Here is a 12,135-nt window from a genome sequence, read left to right on the forward strand (position 1 = left end):
TTCCCGAGGTTATGAGGTCGAAAATATCATTTTGCAAGATACTCCAACCTCGATCTCGACTTATCGCGAAGCGGGTTTATGTTCCGACTTACTGTCGATTAGTTTTAGCTGGTTTGTTCCAAACCTATTAAGGTCGTGTTTGGTTTGTAATCCATACACTTATATTTTTAATCTAGTTCGCATATTTGGTTACATCCAAACATTTTTATCTTTTGATAATTTGGTTATGTCCAAACTTTCTTAGCTCGCGTGTTTGGTTACGTCCAAACACTTATATGTTTTTGATAGTTTGGTTATATCCAAACTATTTTAGCTCGCGCATTTGGTTACGTCCAAACACTTATATGTTTTTCATAGTTTGGTTATATCCAAACTATTTTAGCTCGCACATTTGGTTATATCCAAACACTTATATGCTTTTCATATATGCTATTTTATTTTTTCAAGCTAATGGTATATGTACCACTAATGCCCCCTTAATATCCTATGAGTGTGACCATAGGTTATTTAATTAAGAGAGATTGCAAAAAATACAACATATTAAAACAAAATTAAACTGTAACGCCCCAACTCCAGGGACCGTTACGGTGCACATTGCAAACAGTGCTAAACTCGCTAATCGAGTTATTTGGCCAAAATAGTGTAACTAAGTATGATTAGCGGTTTAGGGATTAAAATTTTGGTTAAGATATAAAGTTTCATTAGAACGTTTATTATATACATTGGGATCTCAAAAATATATTTTAAAGGTTTATTACAGGAAAATATTTACAACTGGCCGATCTAAGCGGCAAAATAGGGTATATCCCTAGTTCCTCTCCTTCAAACCTCGGCCAAGTGTTGGTCGAGCAGCTGCATATGTACACGTCATCACCTAAGCTCTCCAACTCAAGGATGGTCCAGCTTTCTTTTGCCTTTACCTGCACCACATAGCACCCATGAGCCGAAGCCCAGCAAGAAAACTCAACATGCTCATTGTTATCCCAAAAATTTGAAAAGAATGACGTGGCAGTAAAATTGGCACATGGCATGAGTTAATGGGGTGATCTGGCTTAGTAATGGCCCAATACATCAGTTAAGGAATTGGACAGATGGTCAAGCCAAATACGCCCGACCGAAGAGAATATTTGAACTGAGGGTTGCTTGGCTCAAATCTTAGTTTGAAGACCTTAATAATTGAATTGGAGCCAAGTCCAAGAAGTTGAAGGGGAATTTTGGATTTTGGTTCAAACGATAAAAGAATTAGGTCCGATCGGACCTAAGCTTAGGGGACCTCTTGTTAAGATTAGCTCGACTGAGTTCAAAGAAAATGACCAAGGCTCAAGTTTTACTCAAGGGGAAAGCCACATAATGGCCGATCGGGTATGATGTGGAAGAGGTACACTTGGGCTTGAATGAGGTGAGGAGGAAAATTATACCTCGGACCACTTTGGTCCGAGGAGAAGATGTTGGAGTCTGATCGGGCTTTGGTTGAAAAGGAGAGGCTCGGACCATTTTGGTCCAAGGAGAAAGGTCCAAGGTCCGATCGGACCTTGGTTGAACAAAGGAGGCTCGGACCATTCTGGTCCGAGGAGAAGAGGACTATGTCCGATCGGACATACTCATAGGAGGTACCTTGGACCATTTTGGTCCAAGGAGATGTAAATGGTGGCTTGGACCACCTTGGTCCGAGGAGAAAAGGTCCAAGGTCCGATCAGACCTTGGTTGAATGAAGAAGGCTCGGACCATTTAGGTCCGAGGAGAGGGGCATTGTGCCCGATCGAACAAGATGCCTATGGGAGTGCCTTGAACCATCTTGCTCCGAGGAGATGGCAAGGAGAGATGGCTCGGACCACCTTGGTCCGAGGAGGAAAGTGCAAGGTCCGATCGAACCTTGACTGGAGGAGCCAAAGAGGGTGGTTTGAACCACCTTAAGCCAAAGAAGAAGGCTATTGTGTCCGCTCGAACACAATGAAGGGGAATGCCTCGAATTTGCCCGAAGTAAGAAGCAAAGTAAGTACCCTCAGACCACCTTGGTCCAAGGAGAGCCATGCACATACCACCTTTGACCTACGAAAAGCTTGAAGAGTAGTCAACATGCATGAGAGACTACGTCAAACTTCCTGAAACTACTTCAGTAAGAATTGGTCTAAGCGTCCGGGAATCTCTCAATCCTCACTCGAATTTAGGGATCAGTTGTATTTTAAACATTTATTTTGTAATATAAATATTAGTTAAATAATGAAATATCCCGATCTAAAGGGGATATCAGTTGAGAATCCCAGGTCTATAAATAGAGAGTTGGGAGGATCATAAAAGGACTTTTGGGCAAAATTAAGAGTGAACCTGTGTTCTAGAGAGAGAAAGTGTTTTTCCTGAGAGAACCCTTTTTTGTATTCTGGAATATTTTGCACTGAAGAAACTCAGTTGACACGGTTCATCTGATCTTGAGTGTGAATACAGTAATAAAATCTCTAAGTGGATTAGGCTATTACCGATTATCGGGGCTGAACCACTATAAAATCTTATGTTATTCACTTTCATTGATAAAAACTGTATGTTGTCGTTTATTATTCTCTTGAAGGCTTGTCGTAGTTGACGTTCTTACGTCGTTGGCTAAATTCACAGTCAACACTCATGAACAGCCATATCGTGATATCAAATCATATCTGGCATGCCTAGCAAACATAACTTTATTTAAGCATGCAAATGAATTCAAACAATGCTAGGGTATCCAGGATAAGAAATCCTGCCCTTCTGATTAGATGACTATCAAGTCAATCCTAAACAAATGAGTGATTTAACACTAGAGGTTCTGGTAAACCTTATTGAGTGATCGACAAACAAGTCACTATAGGGCTCAACACCCAAAGCCATGCAAATGATGATCAAAATGATCATATAGAGCTTATAGCTCTGAACAGATGAGTGAATATCACTTTGAGGTTCCGTTAAACCATAATGAGTGACTGTTAAACAAGCCACTATGAGGCCCAGTGCCCATAGCCATGTAACGAAACCATTACTTAGGCTTTCCTGCAATGGCTCTAACCAGATGAGTGACTGATGGGTAGTCACTAACTGAAATAGATGAGAGACTGATGGGTAAGTCTCACGGGCTCAACACCCACAGCCATGCGACTAAATAGCCACTGTGGCTCTCAGTGACTAGCCTTTGGCTAGACAAGCACTTATAGTATTCATCGAACTAGAGGCCAGAACGGCATTAATGCTCGTTGAGTCATCCAATGCAGACATCGATTAGATCTAATCTTTATTGGCTTACGTTGAACACGCTAAGGCCGCCATGACTTATGAGTCAGCACTGTGTGACCAGTATCCAGTACCACTGCCGAACTTGACTAATGAGTCACAACTTCACAGTTGATACTGACACCTTTGCCAATTCTGACTAATTAGTCAGTGCCATGCACAAGTAAGCAATGCTATCAATATGTATCATATGTCAATTCTCCAAGAGTAGGGCATTCAGCATGCTTACTTAACAGTTGCTAGCATCATTATGATCATGCATAAACACAGAGACTCAAGCTCTGATCAATCTCATACTCAATATTCATGGCATGCCCTAAATGCATGTTTCTCTTGCATCACATGCAACACACTTAATCATCCAACATGCCTTAAGAATAACCATGCATGTCACATATGGGGTGCAGTTTTCTTACCTCTGGTTCGAGCGAGAAACAACAATTGAACGACCCTTGAGAACGATCGATCCTTTAATCCTTTAGCGGTCACCTAGTCATAACCAAATATAACCTCCAATTAATGAAAATCAACAAAGATAGGGTCTTGGTCTAAACCCCACTCTCGGGACCTCGAAACATACCCACACGGTGAGTAGATTCGATCCCGGGCCTTAAAGATTGAAACCCCAAGCCAAAAACACTTAAAACGGGGTTCTGAATAAACAAGGTAGCACTGTAGCGCTACCCTCCTAGCGCCCCAGTGCTCAACTCAGAGCCAAACCGCCCTAGCCTCCCCTGCATGTAGCGCTGTAGCGCCCTATGCTGGGCGCTGTAGTGCTACCTTCAACCAGCCATAGCCCAGAAATCTCTTCCTTCGATTCTACCATTTCCAACCCAATTCCAATGCTTCCAAACATCAAATTGAGTCCCAAATGAACCCAAAAACCATCCTCACATGTCCTAGGGATCACAACCCCAAGAACCCTAGCCAAAACTCCAATCAATTCCCAAGTTTCCAACTCAAAACCAGCTGAAACTTAACTAGGAAAACAGAGCAAAACCAAGAGTTCTAATGGCTAAAAACTCACCTCAATCTCAGCAACACACCCTCTTCAATGGTGGAGCATAACCTTAGTTTATCCCAGCTTGGTTCCTTGGCTTGATTCCTCAAAAAGAGCTTGAAAATTCAGAGAGAAATGAGAGTGAAATGATGTACGGGAGAAGGTAATTTTAGTGCTCTGTTTTGGGAAGGTTTCTACAGCTTTCTAAGCTTAAATGGCTGAACAAATCCTTTAGGATGAAAAGACCTAAATACCCTTAGGTCTAAAATTAACCTTACACTACAACAAATTTGATATACAATGACTCCCTACAATGTCTTACACCAATGGTGTAAGACATTAAAACTTATCAGGGGTTTTAATTGTCTAATGGTGTAAGACATTGAAAGTTTATATTAATGGCTACAATTGGAAGACATTAAAAATGGTGGAAGACGTTGGAAATAGGCTGGGGAAGTGTTCATGGGTACATCCAACGTCTCCGGTTGGGAGACGTGGGACACGTGGCACATCTCCCAGTGGGAGACGTTGGATGTACAGGGGAGTACATCCAACGTCTCCCACTAGGAGACGTGCCACGTGTCCCACGTCTCCCAATGGGAGACGTTGGATGTCTCCCTTTTATAATAGCCATCTTCTTCCTCACACATGCACGAACCAGAGAACACAAACCAGAGAGGAGAGACGAATTGGGGCTGCGTTTTTAGGGTTCTAAGGTAAGTTTTTTTTTTTTTTTTTCTTGATTTTTAGTTAATTATTTTGCAAAAAAATCATAGGTTTTGCATTAGGATGAGTTATATACATGATTTTGTGTTAGTTTTACATTTTTATGCATTTTTTTATATACATGGTAGGATTTTGTGGTTTTTCCATGGAAGTTTTTAGGGATTTATGATTTTTTAGTTTTTTTTTTAATTTAACCTATCACATTGTATAGATTTCATTAGAGTACATATGTTCATGAATTTTTTAAATTTTTATCATTTTTTATTTCGAAATTTAGATATATTTTTGTATATTTGAATTTTTTTTTTAAATTGTAACTATTTTGTTATATATATAGTTATGTTAAAATAAATTTATTAAATAATTTATAAAATATAAATATATTAAATTTTTTATGTTTTTGTTTATTATTAAGTTTTTAGGTTATGAAATTTTATATTGATTTTTTGTTGAGGTTATAATTAGTGGCACATTGGGATTTTTTTTATTTTTTTACCAATATCATTTACTATTATTAGATATTTAGTGATATTTGTTTAGTAATGTTTAACATATTAATTAATTTAATTTCATAGGTTGTGATTTTTGTGGTGAGATTTTAGAGAGTATTTTGCATCAAAATTCCTATATCAATCACACATTTGAGGTAATTAAGTTTCTAAAATTACAATAATACGTTATATATTGCTAGATATTTAGTGATGTTTTATTTATTATTTATTAATTTAATTTTATTGGTTTGTGGATTTAATAGCGAATTTGGTTACTAAGTGAAGTAATTTTGCTAGCTTTTGGATTATTGATTGCAAGAGGTACATATATATTCTCTTACTTCTACTTTTAATATTATTAAACAAATGTTATAGGAGTTTGAATATCTTAAATATTCATCCATAGTGAAGTAGGTTCTGAGATTAAAATTGTGTGATGCGATGATAACGGAAGGTTGAGAACTTGTGTGTTTTAGTGAAGTAGGTTTTGAGAAATTTGGTTGTGTGATGCGGAGCTATAAGGAAGAAACTTATTGTATGCTATTTGAATTGTTTGTTTTGCTATTCACATGCAGATGGTTAGGTTACTATTATAGGGGAAATGCTGCCTGATTTTATCTAGGATAATAAATAATTAGTTTAATATAAACATCCTATAAGGAAGAAACTTATTTTATGTTGTTTGAATTGTTTGTTTTGTTATACACATGCAGATGGTTAGGTCACTATTATAGGGGAAATGCTGCCCGATTTTATCTAGGATAATAAAAAATTAGTTTTATATAGACATACAACTTTATCACGTGCTTATTTAGTGTTGTTTCTTTTCTTTTCCATAGACATAGGAGAATATATGGATAAACAGTGGATGTCAGCGAATAGGTTATCTGCGGAATATAGGAACGGGGTCGATTTGTTCTTAAGGTTTTGTTCGGAAATGTAATCAAATAATTAATTAATATATTTTACTTTATATTTCTTGCAGCTAACAAGCACATCATATACAGAGGCACAAATTGATGAGTTACGACAAGAATGGGCGACATATATGTTGCCGATAATCCAAAGTTACTGACCTCGTTGATAGGTTTTTTTTTATTTGTTTACCTCTTTCTTCATACACAATGCAATATTTGTTCATTTTGAATATGTCTAACAAATATTGTATTTCTTGTATATGTCTAACAAATATGTTTTTTTCTTTCAATTTAATTGATTATTAAATCAAATTAAATTTAGATTAAAATCATTTCAATTTAAATTAAAATAATTTCAATTTAATTAATTATTAAATCAAATTTAAATAATATTAATTATAAATTTATTTAATTTTTTTTAAATCTGGAAGACTTTCAATGTCTCCCATTGAGAGAGGTGGGAGAGTTCCCACGTCTCCCAGTGGGAGAGGTTGAAAGTCAAACATTGACTTTCAACCTCTCCCATTGGGAGACGTTGGATGTCTCCTAGGGACTTCCCACGTCTCCCAATGGGAGAGGTTGAAAGTCAACGTTTGACTTTCAACTTCTCCCAACGGGAGACGTGGGAAGTGAGGCACGTCTCCCAATGGAAGACGTGGGATATATACCTACAATGACCCCAGCAACAACGTCTCCCCAATTGGGAGACATTGTAGACTTCCAATGTCTCCCAAATAAAGTCATAAAACTCTTATTTTCTTGTAGTGTTAACATCCACCAAGGGCAAAACCAGTATTTCCCACCTATCCCGTTAATCATAATTAACGTTCTCCAATTCCTGCTATTCTCGATATTCTCAAACATCAATAAATTATACCCCATCACCCTTTAATTCTCGGTAATACTCTAATCATTAAGCTCACCCCGAGCGCCAAGCTTAATCCCGTTATGACCAGACCGAACACTTGCATTCCATGATTGTCTCATGCAGAAAGGCTCGAGCAAATCCATATATAATGTGGTACCATTCATAACTCACCCACATGCACGAAAATACACAATTACGCCCTCAACGGGCCAAATTACGAAAATGCCCTTATAATTATAAATACACCCATATGCATGCTTTTATCATCATATAATAATATAATTCACATAAACATGCATATAATCATTTAATATTATAATAAATCAATTATGGCCCTCCCGGCCTCCTAATCAAGGTCCTAAACCTTATTAGGAATTTTGGGCATTACATAAACTTTATTCGAAAAATTCAATAATAGGAAAATAGTACAGACAAACAAGCATGGTTATAGGTGACACCATTCCTACACTATTGATAGTAAGGTCATAGATGTTCGCCATTACATGCTCGTGGTACCAAACTTCCATTCATTCTTTCCAACTTGTATACGCCGGGTCAGATGACTGATTCTATCTGATAAGGTCCTTCCCAATTTGGCCCGAGTACGCCAACTGTTGGATCTCGTGTTGCCAAGAATACAAGCCTTAGCACCAAATCTCCTACACTAAATTTTCTATCTCGAACTATTTTGTTTAAGTACTGGGTAGCTAGCTGTTGGTATACAACATTTTTTAGCTGAGCTTTGTTCCTTCTTTCTTCGATCAGGTCCAAAGTTTCTTCAAGCTGGGATTGGTTCGAAGTTTGGTCATAAGCGAGGGCTCGAATTGTGGGAATTTCGACCTCGATTGGCAACATAGCCTTGGAACCATATGCCAGAGAAAATGGGGTATGTCCTATTGATGTACGGGCCGTGTTCCTATATGCCCATAGGACTTGGGGCAATTCTTCGGGCCATCTTCCTTTAGCTTCTTCCAACTTTTTCTTTAGCGAACTCTTTAGGGACTTATTTACAGCTTCTACCTGGCCATTCGCCTGGGGATGGGCCACCGATGAGAAGCTATTTATTATCCCAAAAAGTTGGTAAATAGATTCAAATTGAGTACCGTTATCGGACACAATCTTCCTTGGCTTCCCATATCGACATATGATGTTCTTTACTACGAAGTCGAGGACTTTCTTCGAGGTGATCGTCGCCAAAGGTTCAGCTTCGGTCCACTTCGTGAAGTAATCTACGACGACTACTGCGTATTTCACTCTGCCTTTTCCAGTCGGCAATGAGCTTATGAGGTTGATTCCCCAGACCACAAATGGCCAGGGGGAGGTCATCATAGTTAGCTCAGAGGGTGGAGCTCGAGGAATTGCAGCGAACCGTTGGCACTTATCACACCTCTTGACATAGTTGAACGAATCTGTTTTTATGGTAGGCCAGAAGTATCCCTGTCGTATGATCTTCTTGGATAGGCTATGCCCCCTAGTATGGTTTCCACAGAACCCTTCATGAATTTCCTCCATGATTTTCTTAGCTTCGGGTGGGGTCACACATCGGAGTAGCGGCATGGAACATCCTCTTCTATACAGCTTTCCATCTATAATGGTATACCTAGGGATTTGATACATCCTTTTTTGAGCCTTGGTCAGTTCTTCTGGGAGAATGCCAGTCTTAAGGTATTCAACTATCGGAGTCATCCAGTTTGGCTCAGAATTGATCATGCAAACATCCTCCTGCTCAGGCTTGTGAATACTGGGCGCCGTGAGATGTTCAATTGGCACGACATTCAGTTTGTTAGTCTCGGTAGAGGTAGCAAGCCTGGCTAAGGCGTTCGCGTTTGAGTTCTGCTCCCGGGGGACTTGTTCTATCACATAGAACTCGAAATGCTCCAGTGCTGATTTTGCCTTTTCTAAATATGCAGCCATTCTCGTACCATGAGCCTGGTACTCTCATAATATTTGATTAACCACCATCTTGGAATCGTTGTAGCAATGCATCGCTTTGGCCTTTAGTTCCTTGGCCATACAGAGCCCTACCAGTAGGGCCTCGTATTCGGCTTCGTTATTTGACGCTTCGAAGTCAAATCTCAAAGCAGAGTGAAATCGACTTCCTGCTGAGGTGATCAGAATTACACATTACACCAAACACCCATTACCATAACACATCATTATAATACTATTTAAAAAGAGTTATTGTATATATAAAGTTAATGACTAAAGTCACACGCGGCGGCAAGTTAAAAAAAAAAGCGGCAAGTGAAAAAAAAAGAGGCAAATTTTCCTTCTCATTTTCCCTATCTCACTGAAGTCTTCATCTCTTTCTCTCTCTGTCTCAGTCTTCATCTCTTTCTCATTTCCCTATCTCGGACCGAAGTCTTCATCTCTTTCTCTCTGTCTCATTTTCCCTAGCTCGGACCGAATCATCTCTTTCTCTCTGTCTCATTTTCCCTAGCTCAGACTAAACCATTGAAACAAGTGTGTTCTGAATTCCATCATTGATATTGGAGGAGACCATGATAGCAGCAGTGATGTTCAGTCACAGATAGAAAGGGCCTTTTCAGATGGGGGACACTCCTGCTTACAAGCAGTATGTCGCCGGCTTAGTCGCTGGAGTTTCCACCATCGCCATTGGCCATCCCTTTAACACCGTAAAGGTAATCTATCATCTTATTCTCGTTGGATTATGTGAAATTTTCATGGGTTTAGCTTGTAATTTAACATATTTTTGTTTGATTGCACTCTTAGTGAAATTGATAGGACTTGGGGTTCAAAACCCAGAAACCAATTTTTTTTTTCTTTCAATGAATCTAGGCCCTATCATGGTGAATTAAAAGCATCAAAGTTTAGAGCAAATGCCTTAGAAAACCATATGACTGGGTTGCCCTGCTAATCGTTTTTTAAAAAAATTCGGGATGAGATTGAGATAACATAAGTATTAACCAATAACATCTTACAAGATTATCTCTGTGAACTGAAAATGAATTTAAAGTTTGTATATTTCCTTATTGGTTATACTTTCGTGTTTTTGATTCCTCTGATCTATGTGTATATTTATTGAGTGTGTTAAACTTTTGTTTGTTTATTAGGTGAAGCTGCAAAAACACAATACTGAAGCACATGGGATCAAGTACAAGAATAGTTTGCATTGTACTGCTAGGATACTAAGGACTGAAGGAGTATGCTTCCGATTTAGCTATAGTCATTATTTTCTTATATATATGCTCATTTAAATTGGATGAAGATGTGATAATATGCTTGTATCTTGTTAGGAATTTTTTGTAAACAAGACTTGAGATACAAAAAATTGAGCTAGAGTTCTTAAATATTTCTCTTTTTCATTTTATTTAGCAGGGCATTCTTGCCTTATAAGAGCTAACGTTTGGTGCCACGTGACAAAGATTTTCAGTATCTTTAAATTGTCTAAATAACACATTTTCCCCTTTTTTGGGAAAGTTAACTGATATTTTTTTGACAGATTAGAGGACTTTATAGAGGTGCTACATCATCTTTTGTGGGGATGTCTTTTGAGAGTTCCCTCATTTTTGGCATTTATTCCCAGACGAAACAGTTTCTGCAGGTAAGCCAAAAAGTTGTTCAGATAATCTGTCATTGGCTTACGTATTGTAATAGTGATCTGTGGAGTGTTTTAATTTTGAACATGTAACTCTATAGTAATAATCATAACTCTAGTAGCTGCCCTTTGTATTGATGTTGCATATAGTTACTGCAGAAATGAAATAGATGTAGTTTTCTCTTACAGGAAGCTTTTTTGTGAAATTTGCAACAACTATTGAAGCCGACAAGGCCATTGCAGCTCTAAACAATCAACATTTTTTTTCCTGGGGTGAGTTAAAGCTTTAGTGCTCTTTACATGGAGGATATGAATACTCTTGTTGTCTGTGGTCGCATCAACTGAGTTATTGGTTAAAGTTTTTGTTGTCTTTACCTTTTTTAGGAACAAATGCCTATTAGGGTTAAGTATGCAGGCAAGCCAGACAGAGAAAGAGAACGTCATGGTATATTTCTAATCTTTGAGGTAGTGTCTTTTGAACTCCCTCTTGTAGTTGCATCTAGTCAATTTCTAGACCAACTTTATAGCACTGCCAATATATGGTTTCTTTAGTTAAGAGTAGGCATCAGATGTCACGTTGGCAACAACTTTTGTCTAGCTCATGTGTCTCACATTAATGAACATTTATTAGATCTTATAAAATCAAATCTTTGCGAGGTGCTAAGAGTTTGATGCACAGAGTTATGGACCAATTTGTTATAAAATATTGCTCCAAAAATATTTTTTGTGGCTTCCTAATGAATTTACAAACTAGTGGATCTTTAATAAATTTTGTATTGTTTGATGGAAATGCATAATATATTAGTATTCAAAAGGGGTGGCTCTAATGATCGGATATGTGGTTTAGACCCACAAGGTATGAGGTTTGCATCCCTCCTGGGCTGGGCCCTTACATAGTAATTGTTATAATTTCTTGGTCCAGGGTTATGTGAGAATTATAGTTTCTAAAAAACTATGTCCATATATTAGTAATTTGGATTTTCTTCAGTAATAGGGGCACATTTGGATTTCCCTAGTATAGATGCGCCTTGTTTTTTCATTGCAGCAGTATTACTCTTTGCAGTTGTTTGTCATCTTAAAATACATCTTCTGTAGGGGCACTTGATAAAGTGTTTGTTGCGATGTTTAACACAGAAGCTTCAAAGGAGGAAATTATAGAGGTATGTTCTTGCCAACCATGGGATGTTAAGTTATTGTTTTTCCACAAAATATTCATTTTTTACTTATCTGCATGTAAGTATTCATTATTGAAACATCCAAATATCTTATGAAAATTCATGGAATATCATTTTTTTGTGTATATTTATACTAATGAGACCACT

General features: G+C 37.8%; 1 long non-coding RNA gene across 1 annotated transcript; it reads left to right on the plus strand.

Moving 5' to 3' along the window:
• The first annotated feature begins 10,198 nt into the window (after window positions 1-10,198).
• On the plus strand, window positions 10,199-12,135 carry LOC133793565 (uncharacterized). The gene is made up of 5 exons (XR_009874878.1): window positions 10,199-10,418; window positions 10,718-10,819; window positions 11,003-11,086; window positions 11,198-11,258; window positions 11,909-12,135. It is a non-coding gene; the product is annotated as an uncharacterized LOC133793565 (long non-coding RNA).

This window comes from Humulus lupulus, chromosome 8 (genome assembly GCF_963169125.1).
Source record: "Humulus lupulus chromosome 8, drHumLupu1.1, whole genome shotgun sequence".
Classification (NCBI taxonomy): Eukaryota; Viridiplantae; Streptophyta; class Magnoliopsida; order Rosales; family Cannabaceae; genus Humulus; species Humulus lupulus.